The sequence below is a fragment of the Scyliorhinus torazame genome, chromosome 2, assembly GCF_047496885.1.
Source record: "Scyliorhinus torazame isolate Kashiwa2021f chromosome 2, sScyTor2.1, whole genome shotgun sequence".
Classification (NCBI taxonomy): Eukaryota; Metazoa; Chordata; class Chondrichthyes; order Carcharhiniformes; family Scyliorhinidae; genus Scyliorhinus; species Scyliorhinus torazame.
The window spans coordinates 352567049-352593246 of record NC_092708.1 but is presented as its reverse complement, the minus strand read 5'-3'; the positions used below and the strand labels follow the sequence as shown (position 1 = coordinate 352593246).

General features: G+C 47.5%; 1 long non-coding RNA gene across 2 annotated transcripts in view; it reads left to right on the top strand.

Moving 5' to 3' along the window:
• Nucleotides 1-26198, top strand: part of LOC140403547 (uncharacterized) — a 52324-nt gene that overhangs the window by 17392 nt on the left and 8734 nt on the right. For both annotated transcript variants that reach the window (XR_011938349.1, XR_011938348.1), the window contains exon 2: nucleotides 23677-23851. This is a non-coding gene — a long non-coding RNA (uncharacterized lncRNA). The remainder of the gene's footprint in view (nucleotides 1-23676; nucleotides 23852-26198) is intronic.

Genomic DNA, 26198 nt, shown 5'->3' with positions numbered 1-26198 from the left:
ATCCATCTCACAGCACCTCGGGAAGGGAAGGCCCATAATAACAAAATTCAGGTAGCTTCTTCAAACGGGTTAAGAGCTCTGTACCAGGGGGCTTCCGGTGACGGCGGGCGGGAGGCAGCTGCACAATGGAGGGCTCCAGTTCGGGAATGGCATTTTCGGGGCTTTAAGCCCGGTCCCAGGGTCCACGTAGGCGGCAAAAGCAGGGAGGAGGCACAGTGAAGGCACAGTAAAGAAAAATGTCGAGGGTGAGCAAAAAAACGGCTGTATAAAAAACAGCTGAAGGTCCGTGGGGAGTGGAATGGTCACCACGGGGTCACCAAGGAAAATGGAGGCTGGAGCACCAGGGGAGGCCGCATTGCTTATAACTGAAGAAATAACTAAGGTGATGGCTGCAGAATTCGAAAGGCAGTTTACAAAATACATGGAGACAATGAGGAAGGAGATGAGGGAGGTTTTGAGTGTGTTGGTGGAAGAGGTGATTTCCCCGGTGACGACGGCGGTGGCGAGCGCAGTAGCGGAGGTGCGGGAGCAAGGGGAGGCACTGAAGGAAGTGGAGGAGACATTATTGCAGCACGGTGATCAACTTACCTCGATGGGGAAGGAGATGCGGAAGGTGATGGACATTAATACGGATCTGCGAGGAAAAATGGAAGACCAGGAAATCAGATCCAGGCGACAGAATTTGAGGATTGTGGGGTTGCCCGAAGGAGTTGCAGGACCGAGGCTGACTGAGTATTTTGCTGCAATGCTGGCGAAACTATTGGGGGAGGGGGAGGATCCCTCCCGATATGAACTGGATCGGGCTCATCGGTCGTGGAGGCCTGTACCAAAGGCGAGTGAGCCGCCAAGGGTAGTGAGTCTGTGCTTCCAGAGGTACAGTGCGAAGGAGAAGGTCCTGAGCTGGGTCCAAGCAGAAGCGGGTGGTGCAGTGGGCTGGATCTGGTATCCGTGTATACCAGGACTTTACGGTGGAGCTGGCGAGGAGGCGGGCTGCCTTCAACCGGGTGAAGAGGGCACTGTACATTAGCAAGGTGCAGTGCGGCATTGTATAGCCAGCGAAGCTGATGGTGACTTACAAGCTCAAGGACTTTTATTTTGGAACGGCAGAAGCAGCGGAGGAGTTTGTGAAGGCAGAAGGACTGTGGCAGAACTGAGAAATTGAGAAATGGCCATGTGCCGATGTAACCTCAGGACTGTATTTTCTTTTTTGTTTCACTGCGTGTGGGTGTATGGGCTAAAGGAGCCAATGTTGTATATATTTGGACAAGGGAAGTGATGGGACATTCACTCGAAATGAGGGCTCTTTGGGGTCTAGGCGGATGTGCGGGGTTTGTGTGCTAAAAGGGGATTTCTGGACTCTCCTAGAGCCGGGCAAGGGGAAAAGGGACCCGGGAGGGGGCCTCCACGCTGGCCGGTTTAAGCCGGCCAGTGAACGGGAGTGAGGTGGGGGGAGGGGCTGCGGCAATCGGAGCCTGGCAGAACAGGGTCCGAGTGCTCTAGCCGGGGTGGAAAGTTGGGGGGAAGGAACCGAGGTTGGGGGAGGAGTTTTACAGGAGGGGTTGGGGGGGGGGGGGGGTTTACAACTCTTGGTTATCATGTACGGTACTCTTTCAGAGGTTGGATGGCGTTGAGTGTAAGGGGTGTAGTCAGTTAAAATGGTTAACTCCCGACTTAGAATGGCTAACTCCCGATTTAAAATGGTGAACTGCAAAGGCTGATGGAAAAGTCAGGTAACAGGACACAAACAAGCAGCTACGGGTTGAGTGTGTATTTACCTCTGGAAAAGCCAGACAAGATCGATACCGGCAACCATCAGCATAACAAAACACCAGCCATCTGCATACTAATGAGCAATCCCCGGGAACAATGAGCAACATTTAGATACATAAAGCCAACCCAGACTCGTCGGCGCCAGCAGAAGCCTACACAAAGGGAGGTGAACGACCACCTCAAGACCACCCATCGATCAAGGAATCGCTCCAGCATTGGAGAAAATCGAACCAAGTGATTGGGACAAAGTCCAATCACTTGGAACCAGGTACAGGGTCCGCCCCAAAAGGCGGGAAGCCCCTGGGGACTATAAGAATAGAGTCCAAGTTCAAATTGTTCTTCTTGACCGGGTCACTCAGCAACGCGAACCAACCCCTGACAGTGACCGGTCCAGCCATTGCTGAAATCCAGTAAGTCTTACTTCAACGCTCGCTACGAGATAGGCACTCCTAGCTACCAATCTGTACCAACTTCGAATCCCGCAGGCTCAGAACCCGAACGAAAGGCCATTAGTTTCCCTGACCTGGTGGGCCAGTTCCGAGTTAAGTATTGGCCGGTTAGTCGTAGAAGTAGCTTAGACGTAGAATTTATGCATGAGTAGTGATTACGGTGTACAATAAATGTGCTTTGATTTAAATTTTACTAAGCGGTGTATTGGATTATTGATCATTACTCAGACTTGAACCACGTGGCGGTATCATAAAGATACCTGGCGACTCAAGAGCAAAGGTGATTAAACAAAGGCAAAAGTTAGCAACATTTATTTGGCGACATCCTGACGGGACCCGATCTAGAAGTGGAAAACCACTCCGGGAGAACCCAAGAATTTGAATTAGAGATCCAATTGGAAACAGAAAACCACAAGTGTTCAAGCAGTTCTGATCAATACTCATAATTCGGAAGTGTGTGTATGCATGCGTAACTAACAGGGCTATAAGGTAAAACTGATAGATTTTTGTTGCGTCAAAACTGTTGGAAGTTTGTATATCGGAAAGTAGCGAAAGCCATACCCGTATTTACAGCACCGCCTTAGCTCCCCTGTTCCAAATGTAAAAGAAGCATTCGGATAGGAAAGATGGCAATGCAGCGCCTAATGAACCCCGAGGAATTTGCGGTCGCAGCGACCAGCAGCAGTAGAGTGGGACAATGTCCCATTTGGGAGGAAGAGATCAGGAAATATCTCAAAGGGAAAGGATGGCCCCTTTGGAATGATTTCTGTGATAACGCGGAATCAGGTCCCGGGAGTATAGGACATACTTGGTGGGAGACCCTGAGCGAGATCCACAAAAAGAGCTCAGGAAAAGCTCGCAAGCCGATGGCAATCGTGTCCTGCTTGGCACAATTGCGAGGCACAGAGGAGGTCGTTAGGACGCTCTGGAAAGAAGTAGCAGGCATACATTGGATGAGTAAGGTCGATGTAAGCGAGGTAGAAAAGGAGAATTTAGAATTGAGAAGGAAATTGGCAGCAAAGGATGTAGAGGTGTATGACGCCAAAAGGGCTCACCAGTCTTGTCTGGCGCACTTAAGCAGCTTCCAGTCTCAATACGAAAAGGCCTATCAGGACACGCAATGTGCAGTCCTGGTACGAGAAGAAACGGAAAAACAGGTAGAGGCATTACAGAAACAGTGTAGTGACCTCAAGGCAGCATTAAGAGCACTCCATGCTGCCACCACAAAACAAAGACAAAGCACATTAGACCACGCAAAGTGCCGGAAGCAGATTGCAGAGCTGCATTCACTGCTTTCTGTTCAGAAAGGTTTTCAGGAAACCTTTGGGGAAAGATTAGATCAGGAAGACGGCCCTGATTGGGAAGAGTTGAATGAAACAGCGCAGAGATATGTTCAGGGAACATGTGTGCAGGGAAAGCCACAAAAGAAAAATGCGCCCCAACCTCCCACACAGCAGATAGTTCACGCTCCAATGAACCCTGTAACCACTCACCGCACAGCCACATCGGACGATGTGGAATTTCTATATTCCACCCCCTTAACAGTGACCCAATTACGGGACGCGTGCGATAAGATCACACCGTTCCTCCCCACCTCAGACCCCCACCATTTCTTTGCCACAGTTAAGCATCAGGCGACCATGTACGGCCTGGATGAGAGAGAGCATGTAAAGCTCACCGTTTTAAGTTTAGACCCGTCAGTAGCAGCAGCCCTTCCCGACCCACAGAATGTAGGAGGAGGCACCCTTGCAGAAATGTATACCGCGATCCTGGATGCGATCAGGTATAACCGGGGTGACCTTGTAAATGGCCTCAACAAATGTAGGCAAAAGAAATCCGAGCACCCCACAGCGTTCGCTGGACGCCTGTGGATTCACTTTGCAGCAGTCTTTGGAGACTTAGACCGTGCCCATTTGTCCCCAGACAACATGGCCAAATGGACCCGCACCTTTATCTTCCATGCCACAGAAACGGGACACAAAGCTTGTACGAGTTATGATCCCTCAGAGGAGGCCCATAACGAGAAGTGGGTAGTGAAAAGATTGTCCCGCGCTTGGGAGCAATCTGTTCAAAGTAAACCCACAGTTAAGAATAGCGAGGAAAAGCAGGCCGCCGCAGATATGCAGGCAGTAAAAACACACCAGAACCCCGCATGGGTGAATGAGGGAAAGAACAGCTCCCACCCAAGTCACAGGAGTGTTACAACTGCGGACAGTTGGGACACTTCGCAAGAGAGTGCAATGCCCCTAAAAAGCCACAGAGAGCCCAGCAGGCGGGCACTCTGATTAAGAAAAAGATACAGCCCATTCATAGCGTTAGCGCCCGTTCAGATCAGACGGACTTGACCGGAACAGACTGACGGTGTACGGGCTCCCCCAGTTGGGTCTGCGACACCCTTTGGGATAGGTCCGGACAACCGGTAGTTGCAGCAAAGATTCGGGGACAGCCCATCGAATTTCTCTGGGACACAGGAGGGTCCCGCACCACAATAAATTCCTCCACCCTGTTTCAAAAAGACACGTGGCCCACTACAGCCACTATCACCCTCAGCGGCTTTACAGGCCACTCACAGCAGGGACACATCACAGCCCCTGTACCCATTCAAATCGGCACCATCACCACAAAGCACCCCGTGGTTTTAGTTGGCCTGCCCCACACAACAGAACACATTCTGGGAATCGATTTCATAAACTCCCACCACCTTTCATTCGATCCAGTCAACCAGTGTGTCTGGAAGATGGCAAAATCCGCAAGAGCCCCCGCAACGCTCAACATAGGAGAGTACATGAACAAAATTAGCGCCGTAGGCGAATTTTGGTTCAACCCGACCACGCTTAGTACGGACAAGCAGGTTAGGGCAGTTCTGCAAAAGAACAGGGCAGCATTCGCAACCCACAAACACGACTGTGGACGGATGACTGGCTCCATACAAGTAACAGGACCTGACTCTAGACCCCCAAAACAGTACGGATTTCCCCAAGAGGCAGAGGGAGAAATCTCCAAGGTAATAGAAAGCTTATTAGAGCAGGGCGTACTTAGATTAGTAGCCTTCACTAATAATGCCCCGATTTGGCCAGTGAGAAAGCCCGATGCCCGATGAGGGCAAGTCCTCAGAGGTTTCGGCCGAATGGGCGTGTGGCAGTGAGAAAAATTCTCCTGTCGGACATACAACATGTAACAAACGTACAAACAACATAAAACATTCTGCAGGTTCCATCAGAAAGGACAACACTTCTCCCAAGCGGTTCCTTTAAAACATCATGTGGACACCTCAGTTCTCTGTTGCGAACAGGGTCGCCAAGGGGTTGGCGGTTTGGGAGTCAGACCCAAAGTTGTCACCTTCTCCCAGGTGCCAAACTCTGGAGTGGATTAGGGCTGAAAGGGCTGCATGGTGTGAGTTGGGGTTGCTCTCGTCGTTGCGGACGAGTCGGTATGAGTTGTCACGGTGCCAATAATTGGTGTCTAGTTGTGTGGGGACAAAAATCGGGGTCATCAGTGTGGTTCGGTGGTCAGTGGTGGGGTTTGTTCAGAAAAGTGATCAGGAAGGGATCACTTGGATCGTAGTCGGAGTCGCTGGGTGTGGGTCCGGTTGCATGGGGATAGTAGGGAGGCGTGCTGTGGCTATCGTCCGAGTCACAGTCACTGTCTCTGCTGCTGCAGTCTGTGGGCATTCCGGGGCGGAGTGTATATTTCAGGGGTGGAGTCGAGGTCGAGTCCGTGGCAGGGCTGGACGTGGTGGGGGTTGGTCGGGTTACGTTGGCTGTGGGCGGGGTGTGGTCTGCTGCATCAAGCATGACGTGGTGTGCGTGGTTCGACTGTGTTCCATAAGCCTTCAACTGGTTTATATGAAACCACGCAGTCTTACAATTGGGGTACTTTATTTTGTAAACGGAAGGGCTTACTTTATCCGCAATGGAATACGGACCCGAGTATTTAGGTGACAGGAATGTGCTGGGGTTATATACAGAAAGCATCACTTGCTGTCCGATATCGTACTCAGTCGCATGCACTGTCTTGTCAAAACAAGCCTTGCTCTGTTTCTTTCTGGTGCCCAATTGTACTGCGGATGCTAACTGAGCCATTTTAACATTTGCAACTAATTGCTCCACGGCTTTCTCGTGTGTGAGGGCCATTACTTCGGGGCTGGTCAGGTCCAAACCTAACAGATATTCGGTGCCTTTCATGGGGTCCGGTCATGAGGGTGTGTGGGGTGTAACCTGTGGATGTAGAAATAGTGTTACGCAAAAACATCAGCGCAAAAGGGAGGACTGAGTCCCAAGTGGTGTTCTGCTGGACCATTTTTCTGAGGGTGGTTTTTAGGGTCCAATTCATGCGCTCCACGATACCACTCGACTGTGGGTGGTATGCTATGTGGAATTTTTGGGTGATGCCAAATATCGTGAGGATGTTCTGCATGACACATCCCGTAAAATGGGAGCCTTGGTCAGATTCAATGCTGCGGGGGAGTCCCCATCTTGTGAAGATGTGGTGGGTTAGAATCTTGGCTGTGGTTTTTGCAGTGTTTGTGCGGGCTGGAAATACTTCCACCTATTTTGTAAATGTGTCTATGACCACAAGTACATATTTATAGCCATTCCTGCAAGGGGGCAATGGACCTATAAAATCAATCTGGAGGTTAGTCCAGGGGCTATTAACGGGTCGGGTGTGGCTGAGTTGGGCCTTTTTGGCATATCTGTTGGGGTTATTCTGCGCACAGATAAGACAATTTTCTATGTAATGGCTTACATCTTCCTTTAAATTTGGCCACCAACAAAGCTGTTTGAGATGGGCTGTAGTGGGATCGATTCCCTGATGTCCATGACGGTCAGGGAACAAACAAATCAGTTGGTTCCTGTCCTGTTCAGGAACCACATAAAGGGTGTCCTTTAACACCACACCGTCATGTGTGGTCAGTGTTTTCTAAACCTCTCGTAGGAGGCGGGATACTTTCCCTTTACAATCTCCTTGAGATTGGTGTCCTGCTTCTGGGCCTCCATTAGATCCTCGAACTTTGTCTGGGTGACCTGAACTGCACTCACTGGTGCGCTTTCGGGGGTGGTTTCCAAAAATACCCATGTCTGGAATCTGCCTTAGCCAGTGAACGGCTTTTACATTTCCAGGGGGGGGGGGGGGGGGGGGGGGGGGGGGTGGGGGGGGGAGGAACGATGGTGGCTGCGGACTTTGATGATCCCAAAAGTCCTGTTCTGGGCTTTTTCTAAAATATGACGGAGCAATGGGGCTGAGGGGAGGGGTTTCCCATCTGCGGAAACAAATCCTCTTGCTTCCCACGGGGGCAGAAATTCCGTAAGGCTGTTACAGACATAGAGGCTGTCCGAGTATATGTCTGCTGGGCTGAGGAAGGAATCTGGGGTGCTCAACTGTATATGCAATGGCCGCAAGCTCTGCTGCCTGCACGCCTAAGTGTCCGGGTAGTTTCAACGATATTTCCTCAAGGGCGCGGCCCTGCGCGTCCTCGACATAGATCCCGCAACCTGTTATGCGCTTCCCATCCAAGACTGTGGAAGATCCAGCCACATAAATCTTTATGGGCTCACACGTGTCCGTGTGCAGGGGGCTCTGATTTGAATTACCTATCTTTCTGGGGGGTGTTTTAGCGATAAAGGGGCCTGTGTTGTGGTGTGGAGAGATAATCTCACATTCATGGGGGGTTCCGGGGTACTGTAAATTGTCGGCTAAGTAGGTGTGTGTCTTTGTCCTTTTCACAGTGATGTCCCGTCCCTGCAAGAGAAGGGTCCATCTGGCTGCTCTTATTTGGCTTACTGTACCACCCTTGAGTGGTCCGTCCAGTAAAAGTTGGGTGGGGATGTGTTCGGTCAGAATTGTGATGGGGTTCAGTCCAGTAATATATGAAATGTACTGGACTGCCCAGAAAACTGCGAGCAGGTGCCTCTCACAGGCTGAAAATCCCTGCTCCACAGCATCTAAAAGTCGGGAGGCGTAAGCTACGGGTCTTAACTGGTCGTGCCGTTCCTGCAGGAGCACGGCTGAAAGGGTGCGGTCTGTGGTCGCTACCTCTATGGCGCAAGGGCAAAGCGGGTCTGGAACTTGTAGTGCGGGGGCTGCTATGAGTGCCTGTTTTAAAGAGTCCACAGCATCCGTATGCTGCGGAAGCCAGTCCCAGGGGGCTCCTTTCTTTAGGAGGTCTGAGAAGGGCGCTGCCTTGCTGGCGAAACCGTCAATGTGGTTTAGGCAGTAGCCAACCAGTCCTAAAAACGACCGGAGGGCTAAAACGTTCTGGGGAAGGGGCAATTTAGCGATTGAGTCAATCCTTTTATGCTCGATCTCGCGTTTACCGTGCGTGATAATTGTTCCCAAATATATCCCTTTTTCTTCCAAAATCTGGGCCTTTTTGGGGTTGACTTTACAACCAATTGAATGTAATAGTGCCAGGAGTTCGGACAGAAGCTCAATGTGCTTGTTATAACCTGCCTGCTTACCGTTGGCTGGGGACTAATGACAATCCCACAATCCTGTGGGAGTATGAGCTTCCCCAATGAGGGGGGGGCGGAGAAACCATTAGTAAACTCCAAGTATAAATAAAGCTGGCCAGTTTGGAACCAGCAGGAAGGAGTGTGCAGCAAGGGAAGTTGCTGCTGCTGTTATAAATATATATGTTATTGTAATTACATTTTAATACTTTGTATCCTTAAAACTCGTGCTGGATTCTTTGTGGCCCTCACAAAAATGCTCTTCCTTGGTGTCTGTCTGCAGTAGTAGGTTGTCTACATACTGTACCAGACATTCGGGGCGAGAGAATTTTGCTAATCCATTTGCCATCTGTCGGTGGAAAATGGAGGGGGAGTTGTGGAATCCTTGTGGCAGGCATGAGCACGTGTACTGCTGTGCTTTAAAGGTGAAGGCAAATTTGTACTGGCACGCCTTTGCCAATGGAATGGACCAGAATCCATTACTGATGTCCAAAACCGTGAAGTAGCGGGAATTGAGTACCTGCTTGAGCATGGTCTCGGGACTTGTTGCTACGGTGGGGGCTGCTGCGGGGGTGACTTTGTTGAGTTCCCGATAATCAATGGTCAGTCGCCATGATCCATCGGGCTTTCTCACTGGCCAAATCAGGGCATTATTAGTGGAGGCTACTAATCTAAGTACGCCCTGCTTTAATAAGCTCTCTATTACTTTTAAGATTTCTCCCTCTGCATCTAGGGGAAATCCGTACTGTTTTGGGGGTCTAGGGTCAGGTCCTGTTACTTATACGGAGCCAGTCATCCATCCACAGTCGTGCTTGTGGGTCGCGAATGCTGCCCTGTTCTTTTGCAGAACTGCCCTAACCTGCTTGTCCGTACTAAGCGTGGTCGGGTTGAACCAAAATTCGCCTATGGCGCTAATTTTGTTCATGTACTCTCCTATGTTGAGCGTTGCGGGGGCTCTTGCGGATTTTGCCATCTTCCAGACACACTGGTTGACTGGATCGAATGACAAGTTGTGGGAATTCATGAAATCAATTCCCAGAATGTGTTCTGCTGTGTGGGGCAGGTCTACTAAAACCACGGGGTGCTTTGTGGTGATGGTGCCGATTTGAATGTGTACAGGGGCTGTGATGTGTCCCTGCTGTGAGTGGCCTGTGAAGCCGCTGAGGGTGATAGTGGCTGTCGTGGCCCACGTGACCTTTTGAAATAGTGTGGAGGAATTTATGGTGGTGCGGGACCCTCCTGTGTCCCAAAGAAATTCGATAGGCTGTCCCCGAATTGTCGCTGCAACTACGTGTTGTCCTGACCTATCCCAAAGGGTGTCGCAGACCCAACTGGGGGAGCCCGTACACAGTCAGTTTGTTCCGGTCACGTCCGTCTGATCCGAACGGGCCCTGACGCTATGGATGGGCTCTGTCTTTTTCTTAATCAGGTGCCTGTCTGTTGGGCTCTCTGTGGCTTTTTAGGGGCATTGCACTCTTTTGTGAAATGTCCCAACTGTCCGCAGTTGTAACACTCTTGTGACTTGGGTGGGGGCTGTTCTTTCCCTCATTTACCCATGCGGGGTTCGGTGTGTTGTTTTTACTGCCTGCATGTCTCCGGCGGCCTGCTTTTCCTCGCTATTTTTAACGGCGTGTTTGCTCTGAACAGATTGCTCCCAAACGCGGGACAATCTTTTCACTACCCACTTCTCGTTACGAGCCCCCTCTGAGGGATCATAACTCGTACAGGCTTTCTGTCCTGCATCTGTGGCATGGGAGATAAGGGTGCGGGTCCATTTGGCCATGTTGTCTGGGGACAAATGGGCACGGTCTATGTCTCCAAAGACTGCTGCGAAGTGAATCCACAGGCGTCCAGCGAATGCTGTGGGGTGCTCAGATTTCTTCTGCCTACATTTGTTGAGGCCATCTACGGGGTCACCCTGGTTATACCCGATCGCATCCAGGATCGCGGTATGCATTTCTGCAAGGGTGCCTCCTCCTACATTCTGTGGGTCGGGAAAGGCTGCTGCTACCGATGGATCTAAACTTAAAACCATGAGCTTTACATGCTCTCTCTCGTCCAGGCCGTACATGTTCGCCTGATGTCTAACTGTGGCAAAGAAATGGTGGGGGTCTGAGGCGGGGAGGAACGGTGTGATCTTCTCGCACGCGTCCCGTAATTGGGTCACTGTTAAGGGGGTGGAATATAGGTATTCCGCATCGTCCGATGTGGCTGTGCGGTGGGTGGTTATAGGGTTCATTGGAGCCTGAACTATCTGCTGTGTAGGGGGTTGGGGTGCTTTTCTCTTTTGGGGCTTTCCCTGCGCACATGTTCCCTGAACATATCTCTGCGCTGTTTCGTGTAACTCTTCCCAATCAGGGCCATCTTCCTGGTCTAACTTTTCCCCAAAGGTTTCCTGAAAACCTTTCTGAACAGAAAGCAGTGATTGCAGCTCTGCAATCTGCTTCCGGCACTTTGCGTGATGTGTTTTAAATGCAGGTACGGCTTTCACTACTTTCTGAAAATACAGACTTCCAACAGTTTTGACGCAACAAAAATCTATCAGTTTTACCTTAGAGCCCTGTTAGTTACGCATGCATACACACACTTCCGAATTATGAGTATTGATCAGAACTGCTTGAACACTTGTGGTTTTCTGTTTCCAATTGAGTTTTTAATTCAAATTTCTTGGGTTCTCCCGGAGTGGTTTTCCACTTCTAGATCGGGTCCCGTCAGGATGTCGCCAAAATGTTGCTCGTTTTAGCCTTAGTTTAATTGCTCTTATTCTGTCTCCTTTGCTCTTGAGTCGCCAGGTATCTTTCTGATACCGCCACGTGGACCAAGTCCGAGTAATGATCAATAATCCAACACACCGCTTAGTAAGAGTTAAATCAACGCACATTTATTATATACAGCAATCAATACTTATACATTAATTCTACTTCTAAGCTACTTCCTACAACTAACAGGCCAATACTTAACTTTGGAAATGGCCCACCAGGTCAGGGAAACGAATGGCCTTTCGTATGGGTTCTGAGCCTGCGGGATTCAAAGCTGGTACAGGTCGATAGTCAGGAGTGTCTATCTCGTAGCGAGCATTGGAATAAGACTTGCGTTTCTTGCGGCTGTTGTAGAGGGACACCAGAAGGGTCTTGAAGGATGCGGAGAGGCGAAGAAGGGTCGATTTGAACTTGGCCCCTATTCTTATAGTCCCCAGGGGCTTCCCGCCTCTCGGGGCGGACCTTGTACCTGGTTCCAAGTGATTGGACTTGGTCCTGTCAGGATGTCGCCAAAATGTTGCTCGTTTTAGCCTTAGTTTAATTGCTCTTGTTCTTTCACCTTTGCTCTTGAGTCGCCAGGTATCTTTCTGATACTGCCATGTGGTTCAAGTCCGAGTAATGATCAATAATCCAATACACCGCTTAGTAAGATTTAAATCAAAGCACATTTATTATACACAGTAATCACTACTCATGCATAAATTCTACATCTAAGCTACTTCTACGACTAACAGGCCAATACTTAACTCGGAACTGGCCCACCAGGTCAGGGAAACGAATGGCCTTTCGTTCGGGTTCTGAGCCTGCGGGATTCGAAGTTGGTACAGATTGGTAGCTAGGAGTGCCTATCTCGTAGCGAGCGTTGAAGTAAGACTTACTGGATTTCAGCAATGGCTGGACCGGTCACTGTCGGGTTGGTTCGCGTTGCTGAGTGACCCGGTCAAGAAGAACAATTTGAACTTGGACTCTATTCTTATAGTCCCCAGGGGCTTTCTGCCTTTCGGGGCGGACCCTGTATCTGGTTCCAAGTGATTGGACTTTGTCCCAATCACTTGGTTCGATTTTCTCCAATGCTGGAGCGATTCCTTGATCGATGGGTGGTCTTGAGGTGGTCGTTCACCTGCCTTTGTGTAGGCTTCTGCTGGGGGTGGGGGGCGGGGTGGGGGGGGGGGGGGGGGGGAAGTGGACTCTATAGGTTAATGGTGACCATGGGCGGTCCCGGACTCCTTTTTCTTTTTCTCCTTTGTTTTTTGTTTCCACCGTGGGAGGGTTTGTTTTATTGGATGCATATATTGACAGGTGGGCTGTTGTTTGGTGTGGTGGGAGGATGAGATTGTTGTTATTGTTAAGGGGATTGATTTTGTATTTGTTACCATTTATTGTCTGTGGGTGGGGTGTAAATTTTGAAGGAAAATATGAAAATTGAGAATAAAAACATTTTAAGAAAAAGAGCTCTGTACCAGACTCCTTTAGGGTCCTCTCAGCCATATTGAAATGGTACTGTTGCATCATGATTGGTGGCTTGTGGTCATAATGGTTTGCCACTGGTGCTGCGGGGTATGTGAGGCTTTGTTCTGCTGAAGGTGGGGGCTCCACTGGCAGTCAGAAGTATTACTGTCTGTCACACATCACCATTTATAGCATTAGCCCTTAAAAAGTAACACATACGTTCTGCGTATTGCATCCAAACTTCTATGCTTGCATCAAACACATTGAGCGTCCCAAAGAGTGGCATTTTGAAAATAGTGCAACCCTTATCCTGGTAGTGCAATAGGAGATAACCGTTCTCTCAACAGTTAGCAGCGCCGACTGTAGCTCCACTTTTACCCTTGTGGAATCCATAATAAACTGTTTCTTAGTGAATGACGTGGATCTGCAGAGCAGAAACAAAAATGTGCTTTCTGTAAACTGCAGTAACCACCCAAAGGCAGGTGGGGAGATAAGATATGCAAACAAAGGATTGAAAATATTCATTTTCTTTTCGTCCGCATTCCGTTTTCTACTGGCTAGAAATACTATCCTTCCATTGGTTTAAAATGAAAGTTTAACTGTGATATTATTGGTGTGTTGACATGCAAATAAGGGATTAGACTGAGACTGTAAGCCTATTGGTTGAAAATCTTATAATAATAATCTTTATTGTCACAAGTAGGCTTACATTAACGCCTAGTCGTCACATTCCAGTGCCTGTTCGTGTACACGTAGGGAGAATTCAGAATGTCCAAATTACCTAACAGCATGTCTTTTGGGACTTGTGGGAAGAAACTGGAGCACCCGGAGGAAACCCACGCAGACACGGGAGAATGTGCAGACTCCGCACAGACAATGACCCAAGCTGAGAATCAAATCTGGGACCCTGGCGCTGTGCAGCAACAGTGTTAACCACTGTGCTACTCTGCCACTCTACCATGCCGTATCATATTACTGTTTCGCTGAATTCAGACGAAACACTGAAATTAATTCCACTGTCTTATCTTCCTTGTGCACAAGCCAATAAAGTTTGATCAAAGAGTACTCGCCATGCCTACTTGTTAATTTCCACACCCTCGTTGCCAATTTAATGGCCACAGAGCAATCCAAAACGATAGGTGTAAAGACGCTTATTTTATTGCAAAACAAACTATATACAAAGTACACTCCAGGTCCCAGCCGGAACTACTCATGCTTGGCTCCCATCTGGGCTGGCTTTTATGACAGAGTCCATTACTCTGCTGATGTGCTCCAGCCCCTCAGCAGGGAAGCTAGTATTTTAAGAGGCGCACAGGGAGGCTAATTGGTCTGTCCCCGTATGTCTCATGCAGGTTATGAGGATTTAGGCTGATTCCCAGTTGACAGCAGTGCACAATGGACCCGGGTTCCATGGGCACGATCTTCACCAAAATGGGATATGTCTGCAGAACTTCCTCAGCTCTGCTTACAATGGTCTGGATGGGGTAGATGCACTAATGTTATCTTCAAGTAGCAGGAACAGCTATATATTTGTCTATTCTTAGTTTCTAGATCTAGTCTCCCTCTTCTTCAACTTGCCTTACTGCCTCACTGGGATCTTCATCTGAGCTTAGATGCCTCTGTCTTTTTTTTCCATGTTTTCAACCTCATCAGAAATTTCCATTTGAAATCTCAGTTTCACTCTTAGTTTCCTTAGCTGGATGGGTCAGTTCCTTGCTCAGTTTCCCTTCTCAATTAGGGTCTGTCTCAAAAATGACCACATCCCAGACAGATTTCATCACACATTTCCTGAGGGTGGACTCTGAGCCAAACATTAACTGCTGCTGGAGGACCATTAACTTGGTGAAACACTCTCTTTGGTCTGTCCACAAATGTTGGTCTTCCAGTGCAAAGAGTGAAAGCGGTTATGGAATTATATCTTTATATGATAAGTACATGTTCCATCTCACTTCAGAAAATGTGATATGAAATATTGGCTCCAGCACTTCCCACAGTGTGGGAATGTTTGTTCAGATCTTGCATCAGTATTTATTCTACTGGGTTTGTTTCAAGTAAAGTTTTATGTTTAAAAATTTGAAGACAAGTCCATGTAGGAATTATGTTTAGGCTATCAAAGGTACAGCCTGTACTGTTATGGGCGAGGTGTTTTCAGAACCCCAAAATGTATCATGGAGTTCAACCAACCTCTCCCTTTAATGGATTGCTGCTTTTGAAGCACGCGGCTTGTTCCCCAGGTGTGATATTACAATTATGGACACGTGGTTTTTACACAAAACAATGTTTATTCTATGAACTCAACTTAACCTCTTAAATAAACATTGGATCTCTTAACACCCCTTACTTCAAAGATATCCCTGAAAATATTACAACACTAAATAATCCTTCAGTTATCCCTGTCAACATCCATGAGACTTAACACCTTTAACCAGAAACACATCAGGTTAAAGGCTTTATTATTATGCGTTTAAATCACCCAAATGATCCAGAGATAGTCTTTCATGGCAGAGATCACAGCAGATCCAGCTCACTGCAAACACAGACACACACCCAAGCTCTATTTCAAACTGAAACTTCAAAATGGCTGAATTGAGCTCAGTTCCACCCATTCTCTGACATCACTGTTTTCTTAAAGGTACATTGCTTAAACATCCATTTCGTAAAGGTACTCTCACATGACAGTATGAACAGACCAAAAATATATTGACTAATTACAATTTTAACGTAAAATTGGTAATTAAATAGTATGACTGAACATTTGGTATTGCTAGGGGATCAAATTTCCTCATTCATATAAAAGTGTTTAGAATGCAATGTTCCCAGTCAGTGACTATCACTAATCCATCCAAGCTTTAGATTTGCCAACAACAATTCAACAATACTCATTAACCTTTTGGCTTACAATTTTAGTTTGAGTCAGTTCCAAAACAGTGACAAAATCAATTTAATTCCTATGCTCTAAACACAGTGTTATGACTGGAACATTTTCAAAAGAGTTAAATGCCGTGATCCAGTACGTTGTTGACAACTCAGTGTTTAATGACATGGTCAACAATGTCACCACTTATTACTGGAGCCAAGTTAGGAAATTTTCACCCTTGTTGAGTATACATGAATGAAAGCATCACTGGGTTTGAATACAAAACATATCATTTTTTTTAAAAAGGTCATACTTCAAACACGACTTTTTGATTTTCCAAAAACAATGAAAATGGGTCACCAGGGAATGGTTTGATTGTCAGTGCAATGAAACATTTTTCATTTTTGTCACCCGGGTTCAGCATCAGACGCCCCCAGTCAGTTATAATGCACACCAGAAATTAAACTATCACTCAAGGTAATAAAAATGGCAAATGTGGAAATCTTAAATAAAAAAGTAAATGCTGGGAATAGATATGGGTCTTAAAGGTAGAAACGAGAATAGATCACTACCTTGCTTCAGATGCTGATAGACTTGGCCATTTCAGGGGCTGGATTCTCCGTTTTTGGGACTAAATACCCGTCGTCGTGAAAACTGTGGTCTTTTACACCAAGAAAACTGACGTTAAAAGGCCTCATATTCACCGTTTTGCTGGGGGCTAGCAGGCAGCCGTCGTAGAACTCGCAGTTCTAGCTGCCGATACGGCCCCCAGCACTTCCGGGTCAGAGGCCACGCACGCGCATGGCGGCAGCCTGCAGCGACCGCACCGTGCTCCATGGCAGACTCATCCCGCGGACCTGAACCAGCAAAATAGTGCCCCGCATCGGCCACTCTCGCGCCCCGGACCACCCGCACACATTGCCCCCAGCCCCGAATGAAGGCCCTCCTGCCCGCCGATCGCCCCTCCCCCGACTGTGGTGGGCCCGGACTGAGTCCGCAGCTGCCACGCGAGGATCCCGGACAGTGGGACTATGAGAGATCCACACCGTCGGGAATTCGGCCGGTCATAGAACATAGAACTTACAGTGCAGAAGGAAGCCATTCAGCCCATTGAGTCTGCACCGACCCACTTAAGCCCTCACTTCCACCCTATCCCCATAAACCAATAACCCCTCCTAACCTTTTTGGTCAGTAAGGGCAATTTATCATGGCCAACCCACCTTACCTGCACGTCTTTGGACTATGGGAGGAAACCGGAGCACCCGGAGGAAACCCACGCAGACAGGGGGAGAATGTGCAGACTCCGCACAGACAGTGACCCAGCAGCGAATCGAACCTGGCACCCTGGCGCTGTGAAGCCACAGTGCTAACCACTTATGCAGCCGTGCTGCCCAGGGACGGAGCATCACGTGGTGGGCCTCAGCAATGGCCTGAGGCGGTGGGCACTCGGCGCAGCGTACTCCATGAGTACGCCGATTTTCAGGGGGCGGAGAATTTTAAAACCGGCACCGCTCCCGATTTCAATGCCAAAACGGATTCTCCGCCCCCGAATGCGATTTCGGCGGCGGGGAGCAGACAATCTGCACTGTAAATTCTATGAATCCAGATCCAGATTTCCAGTGTTTACATTTTATATTACAAAGTGAACACTGCTACTCCCTTAGGATTTACCACACAAGAGCCAGTCAATGGCCATCTGCAATAAGAAAGAATCTGCACCTACCCTTGACAGTCATCGGTATTATTTTCACTGGTTCCATCAACATCAATGGGTGCGATCCAAAGGCCATGCTGTGCCCCAAAAGCAGCTCACCGTAATGCAGAGTGGCCGATAAAAGCTGGGAGATCCTGCTCCCAGGATCTACCCAGCAAGATCTAACCCGATCTCGCGAGACATTGCGATGTAAATCCCGCCCAATGTGGGCGGGATCACTTTTTAGTAAATCTGCATATTAGAGTGAGACAGCTAGTCTCACTTTAATGCGCAGATTCCAGAGTTATCTGAGGCGTGGGATCTATGCCCTTACAGCGCATTCAGCACTGGTCCCCACAAACGGGGACCAGACGTAACGGTACTTATGGGGGTCTCCCTGGGGATTGGAGACCCCCAGGTGCACGTCTTTGGGCAGGGTGGTATCCTGGCACTGTTGGTGCCACATGGGCACCCTAGCAGTGCCACCTGGGTGGGGGTATCTCCCTGGGGATCGGAGGCTCCCAGGTGCATGTCTTTGGGCAGGGTGGTATCTTGTCACTGTTGGTTCCACATGGGCACCCTGGCAGTGCCACCTGGTGGGGGGTCTCCCTGGGGATCGGAGGCCCCCCGGTGCATGTCTTTGGGCAGGGTGGTATCCTGGCACTGTTGGTGCCACATGGTCACCCTGGCAGTGCCACCTGGGTGCCAACCTGGCACTGCCAAGGTGCCACTGCTAGCTTTCAGGGGCACTGCCAAGGTGCCATTTTGTTTGTGGGTGTGATAAGGCTGGGAATGTGCCCTGTGTGGGTGTTGGGAGGTGTGGGGTGGAGGGCAGGCGGTCGGCGGGGGTTTCAGAGGCAATTCTTCAATGGCGTCCTGATCTCTCACTATACTGAGTTCCGGCAAGCGGAGCTCCTCAGTGTAGAAAATGAGGCTATGTGCGGCCTCGGGATCCCTGCTAAGGCCCCTTATTTAATGCGATTGGTGTTGTATAGCCATGTGTTTCTCAGTACTGCAAGCGCCGGGAAATCTGGGACTTTGTTCCCTTTTAGTTGAATAACACCCAACATCCTGAAGGTTACCATTACGAGACATTTAAATAGATCAGTCACTGGCTGCAAGAACAGAGCAGAGGTTGGAATTCTGTGGAGAGTAACCCATCTCCTGAATTTACAAAGCTCATCCACAAGGCATATCAGGAGCATGATGGCATACTCCCCACATGTCTACATGGGTACAACTCCAATGACACTCAAAAAGCTCAACACCTTCTCGGACAAAAAAGCCTGCTTGGTTGACACCCCGCACATCAACCAAAACACTCACTCATCCATCACTGGTAGTGTACACCACCTACAAGATCCACGTTAGCAACTTGCCAGGGCTCCTTTGACATCAACTTACAAACCCACCACCTGGAAGAACTAGGGCAACAATTGCATGGGAATACCACCAACTGCAAGTTTCCCGCCAAGACACAGACGACTCGGACTTGGAAATATGTTGCTGTTTCTTCACTGCTTCTGGGTCAAAACATGGATTACCTCACTTACAACCTTGTGAGTGTACTTATAACAGAGAATTGCAGCAGTTTAAAGTAGCAGCTCACCGCTACCTTCTCAACAGCGATTAAGTATGGGTAACAAATGCTAGCTTTACCAGCAGCATTCACATCTCGAGATTGAATTAAAAAAAACACTTCCCAACCTCTGAAAAGCAGTTTGCTGCATCAGTGTATAATTATCTACTTTCCAAAATTACCATAGTGACAAATTGAAGAACGTGCCCATATTCAAGAAAAGTGAGTTGATATTGTTCAAACTGAGATCATAGAATATTTTTATGATTTCTGGAGAAGATGTTTCCTCTCGTGGCCTGATTTTTTTGGATGGCAGAGTCTAACTTCCCCTCCAACTCAAGAGTGCCCCGCAGGCAATTTACTTTTGAATGAATGTTAAGTGGCTGCAGAGGGACTTCTGCCCCTCGTTCAGGAGTAAGTCCCACCTTAGAGCAACAGTGTTGCAGTGGACGGTGAAAGAAATGCAGGAGGTGGCCTGAACCGAAGCCTGGGAACCAGGTACGTTCATGCGGTCCCAGGCTGGGGTGGACAGGGAATTACTTTAATTATTTTAACTGCCTGTCTGAACTGCTCTGTAGCTTCCAGACAGGGGTCTCTTTTCTTGGGAGGGGGTGGGGGGGCGGGGGGGCATCCTGACAGGGGTCACTTTTCTGGGACTTCTTGACAGGGGTCTCCTTATTTAGGGGTCCCTGTGGAGGGTCAATTTATTTAGGCGGGTCACTGTGGGGGTCACTTTATTTGGGGGGTCTTTGTAATTAGGGAGTTTCACTTTAGGGGGTCTCTATTTAGGGGTCTCTGTGGGGGGGAGCGGGGGGAGCTCAGGTCACCCCTGTACTAGTTGGAGGGGTGAGGGGGGGGACCAAGAAAAACCAGGGGCGGGAGGCTAATTTGCACTGTGGGGGAGTTGTGGATCAGCTGGGGGACCTTGCTATAGAGCTGCCCGATAGTAGGATTCCCTCTTGAAACCTTTGTCATGCAGAAATTTGGGCATCGCTTCCTCATCTGCAAAATCACGTATAATTCACAGCGGGAGTGTAAATTAGATGCAATTCAGCGTGAGCAGAGAACATCGGGTGGGATTCTCCGGTCGGCGACGCCAAATCGTGTTCGGCGATCAGCCGGAGAATACCCGTTTCTGACAAAATCGGGGACGGCACCGCTTTCACGATGCTCCGCCCCTCCAAAGCAACGTACTCTGCAAGTACTCCACACGCCGTTGCCTGAGGCCCACCCCCCGATGTACCGCCCCGACCGGCCGAAATCCCGAAGGCGTCGGTCACATGTGCTATCATCTGTCGGGAACTCGGCGTGGTGGCTGCGGGCTCAGTCCAGCACTGCCACAGTCAGGGGAGGGCCGATCCGCGGGCATGGGGGACTTTGTCAGGGCCTGAGGGCACTGTTGGGAGGTGGTCCGGGGCTCGTGAGCCGGCCAAATTGCAGTATTTTGCAGGCCGGGTCTGCACACGGCCGGTGCCATGTTGAATGCTGTGGCCACTGCAGGCCGCCGCTGTGCACATGCACAGCCAGGGACCCGACAGTTCTCCAGGCCGTATCGGCAGCTAGAGCTGGGTGCTCTACGCTGCTCGGCTGCTAACCCCCCAGCCAAACGGAGAATCGGTGGCCGTTTTGCGTCAAATTTTCGGTCGTAAAAAGCCACCGTTCCCACGCCGGCATCAGGACATAGCCTCAAAATCGGAGAATCCAGCCCATAGTCTCCCTGAGAATTTTGCATTTGGTCTCCCATATGGAGAATCCTACCCAATGTCTCTCAAATTTGATTTCCAAACCAAATATGCCTATTCTGACTTGAACTGAAGCCAGGTGTTATTGGGGCAATTAACCTAATCCGTGGAGGCTGATTTCAACTTTAAATATGATAATGAGGCTGTGAGCAGCTGGTGTGTGACCATCATGCAATAAACTGTTCTCAGCACAAATGTAAAATATTAATAGTAAAAATTTGGGGTGCGATCTACCCGAATGGTGCCAGAGTCGGGTGCTTGGAGAACACCCTGCTATCGAAAGCTCACCCGGGTAGATCGGGGACCTCAGCGGGGAACACCCGATGAGGCCGCACTTGGCCCCATTTTCTGCACTTAAGACGCTCCTCTTCCTGGAACTCCTCAGTGCAGCAAAAGATTGGGATGCCATTTTTAAATAGTGTCCCGATCTCTTGAACAGCCTCCCCAAGCCCCAACTCACTATAAGGATGTCCCCAGGTCCCCCCACACCTGTGCAGTGCACAACCCAGCCTGACCACTGCCATGCAAAAAATGCCTGCTGTGCTGGCAGTGCCAGTGTACCATCCCACCCTAAGGGTATGCACCTGGGGGCCTCCAATCCCCTGGGAGAGCCCCAAGACTGCCGTTCTGCCTGGTTCCAGTTGTGAAGAACAGCCCCGCCCAAGGTCTCCAATGCAAGGGAGTTAGATCTCGGTAACAAATACTAGCCGTCTCACTCTACTATGTAATATGCCACAATGGGCGAGATTCACATCGCAATGTCTCACAAGATCGTGTTAGATCTCGCGAGGCGTGACCAGCTGGGTAGATCCCGGAAGTGGAACCTACCTGACGCGTTGTGCCATGCCGCTTTTCAGGCGCAACGCGACCGATCGATCCTGCCCATTGTGTTTTTACAAAAATGACAAACTTTACCATTATCCAGAATATCAGAAAACAGCAGATGGGCCGACCTTAAATAGACTCTAAATACAGTTGCTTACTTCCTAAATGGCTAATTTCTCTGATTACCCTTGTATCTTCTAACAGTCTCACATTGACTGAGATTATATGCAATACCAAAAGGCTACCTGGACTACAAGGATTAATTACTCAAACCAGGGTTGTATTGACTGGAATTTAGAAGGTTAAGGTGTGATGCAATCAAAGTTTTCAAGATATTAAGGGGAATGGATCAGCTAGATAGAGAAACAGTTTCCATGGTCGGGGAGTCTATGACTAGGTACCATAGTCTACAAATTGGAGATGGACCTTTCAGGAGTAAAATTGGGGAACACTTCTTCAAACAAAAGCTGGTAGAAGTTTGGAATTCATCGTTCCCATGTCCCTTACACTCTGTGAGATATAGTTCTAAATTTCTTCTAAAATATCACAGAAAAAAAATCTTTTTTTTTTTAAATATAAATTTTAGAGTACCCAATTCATTTTTTCCAATTAAGGGGCAATTTAACGTGGCAAATCCACCTAGCCTGCACATCTTTGGGTTGTGGGGGCGAAACCCACGCAAACATGGGGAGAATGTGCAAACTCCACACGGACAGTGACCCAGAGCCGGGATCGAACCTGGGACCTTGGCGCATTGAGGCAGAAGGGCTAAGCCACCGTGCTGCCCATCACAGAACAAAAATAATTGAAAGCAGCATTTCCTTTTGGTCAGCTATTCCTGCAATTGGGTAGAGTGGCTTGATCTCTCCTTGGGAAATGTAACAGGTTCTTCCTAACACTTTGAATGACCCATGAGTTGCATTTCCCACAAAAGGACAATCACAGCAAACAACTTGCATGATTGCCGTTTGCACATCAGGCCATAATTTATGTACTCTTGTGGCTTGTAGAAACAGCTAATAATGTGTTGTGACCAGCAAAGGGATAATTCAACCAAACAAGAATGCTTCATTTTGTTACAAATACAATTTTCATGGGAAATTTTTACAGGAGAAACGCACAGGAATGTGCATCATTCCTTATTACTAAGCCTCTGCCTTTAACCATGAGTAAATATAAATATTGTCACAGTCCCAGTCCCTTTGTCTGCTCTCCAATTTGACAATTGCAGGAATAGCTGACCAAAAGGAAATGCTGCTTTCAATTACTTTTGTTCTGTGATGGGCAGCACGGTAGCACAGTGGTTTAGCCCTTCTGCCTCACAGCCCGAGGTCCCAGGTTTGATCCCGGCTCTGGGTCACTGTCCGTGTGGAGTTTGCACATTCTCCCCATGTTTGCGTGGGTTTCGCCCCCACAACCCAAATATGTGATTTAACCCGAGGGTCACCACACCACAGGCGAGGGGCAGGGTTGAGAAGGCGGAGCCTTCATGAATAACCTCAGCTGGTACGGAAATTGAACCCATGCTGTTAGCGTCACTGTGTCTCAAATCAGCCAATTGAGCTAATCGACTGCTAAAGGTCATAGATTATCATAGAATTTACAGTGCAGAAGGAGGCCATTCGGTCCATCGAGTCCGCACCAGCTCTTGGAAAGAGCACCCTACCCAAGGTCAACATCTCCACCCTATCCCCATAACCCAGCAACCCCACCCAACATTAAGGGCAATTTTGGACACTAAGGGCAATTTATCATGGCCAATCCATCTAACCTGCATATCTTTGGACTGTGGGAGGAAACCGGAGCACCCGGAGGAAACCCACGCACACGTGGGGAGGATGTGCAGACTCCGCACAGACAGTGACCCAAGCCGGAATCGAACCTGGGACCCTGGAGCTGTGAAGCAATTGTGCTATCCACAATGCTACCGTGCTGCCCCAAAACCATTTTCTCATCTTTCTGTACGGTAATGGGAGTAATGGGTAATGTTACGATCTCAGCTGATGTTAATAATAACAATGAGCTTTAATTGTCACAAGTATGAAGTTACTGTGAAAAGCCCCTAGTCGCCACATTCAAAAAACAAATTAAATTATTTTTTCAGGTTACTTTCCAGGAAGAATCAAGACATGTTAAAATTAATGAAAAAGAAAGAAACTACAATTTGGTCTTCAAGGGACTAAACAGAAGGATTGCAAGAAGGATTGGTTTATTTTGTAATTAAAACTAAGGAGTTATTGGGACTCGTACTGACAGGAAAATCCCTTTAAGAATTCCAGGTACACACAGCTATACGTATGACAGCTATAATAATAGCAAATTTTCATCTTCAAATAGTTTTAACCATTAATATAAAATTGCAATAAGTTAATGCATAGAACTTGAGCACATGTGATCAAGTTATTTTAATTTAAATGCATATTTACCATGCTAGTTTTTTTTTTGCACTGGATTATTTTGGTAGTAAGTGTGTGACCGGAACTGTTCATAGTAATGAAATACTTGAAAGAGAAGAATGCCTATTTTCATTTTTTTCTTAAAGTTCTTAACTGTGAAGAGAGAAATAATAAAAATAATTCAGCTCTCTCCCACCTATGCTCCAAAGAGCTACAAACAAGATTATTATTGTCATAATTATCATTATATTCAATGAAATACAGCCATCTTGCCCTTGTATGTATTTATCAATGTGAAGAATGTTTTTAAAAATAAATTTAGAGTACCCAATTATTTTTTTTCAATTAAGGGGCAATTTAGTGTGGCCAATCCACCTAACCCGCACAGACACGGGGAGAATGTGCAAACTCCACACGGACAGTGACCCAGGACCGGGATTTGAACCTGGGTCCTCAGCGCCATAGTCCCAGTGCTAACCACTGCGCCACATGCTGCCTCAACGTGAAGAATATTATATCAACATGAAGAACGTTACAAGAGGAATAAAACTCTGTCCCATACTGTCACCCATCAAACATGATCAGGTTAGGTTTAGAAGAGTGAGAAGCAGAGTAAACAATCTGTTCTACTTCAACATCAGAAAAGCATATCTAAAGCAACCACGTAGCAATGTTCCGTTTCCAACATCAGTCTCTTGCGTGACAATTTCAATTGTTTGTCGGATGAAGAGCTCGGTTCTGAATGGTGCCCATTCTAATTAGAATGAGAACACCAAATAATTTTTACAAACCGGTGAAATGTGAAATCATGTTCATCAACGTCATTTTATTTTTATGTTGGGGTCTGCAAACGTCCCATTCAGCATTAAAAAATAACACTCTTTTAGTATTTTTATAACATGATATTTTTCATTTTACTAGACCTCATTGGTATGATCAAGTTACAGCAGGCAACCTTTGTCAATAATGAATAACATGAGACAACTATAAAATATGCATACTGGTACTAAAATTAGATGATGTTCTCTCGTACAATGTACACAATTTGGAGTAACCTGTAAAATGACTGCATGAACAGAGAACTACATTCTACTGAATTGCTGCATAACTCCAAACAACAACATGAAATGCCTGCATACATATTAACATTTATTAGCCACCTCTTTTTGCTCCCATTTTGAATCACAAATGCGGTTTTGAGACCACCTGAAATAAATGATTTCTGCAGAACATCCCCTTCTGTGACATCATGAGGTTTTATCATCCTATATCATTAGTGGGGAAAATCATACTCCACTGTCTCTTATAGAATTATCAAATAATAGTGCAGAAACATATCTTCGCTAACTGCTTCTAAGAACATTCCAGTTATTCCCACACCTACACTCATGCCCCATGTATTGGAAGTGTTTTCTGCTTCACATATTAATCCAATTCCCTTTTGAAGGCTACAACTGAATAAGTATTCACTACCCTATCAATCAGTGCATCATAAATCCTAACTATTTATTGCATAAATTGTTGCCTCTGGTTCTTTTGCCAATTGCCTCTCATAGTCAACCCTGCATCCATTGGAAACGGTTTCTCTTTATTTACTCTTTTTAAATCTTACAAGATTTTAACCACTTCCATCCAATTGATTTTTGGCCTTTGCTGCTTTAAAGGGAACAACACTGTGGTCTGTCCACATAATTGTACTTTATCATCCCTGGAACCATGCTAGTCAATCTCGTCTGTACTCTCTTCAAAGCTTTAGCTTCCTTCCTAAATTGTGATGTCCAGAATTGGGCACGTTACTCCAACTGGGGGTCAAACTAGTGTTGAAGTTGTCGTAGAAGGACTTCTGCATGGCCTTTATTCCTAAGCTGCCTTGAATCTGAAAAGAAAAAGGCTAGAAAATTACTAATGGATGCTAATTATTGTATGAATATCTCCCTTCATTGGTTTAGGATTATGGGATATTTCAGTCGAATCTGTTCCCTTTTAAAATAACAAGAATACAATAACTGGATTTATTGTACACATAATTATTTTGTTAGTTAGCTTTTTTTTGTATTGTGACTACATTTAAATACTTGTTTGACTTACCTGATTATAAAATATTGAAGTTAATATATTGAATCTCAATCTTGTTCCCCCCACCTGAAGTGTGGCGATCCTCAGGTTAAATCACCATCTGTCAGCTCCCCCCCTCAAAGGGAAAAGCAGCCTATGATATTCTGGGACTATG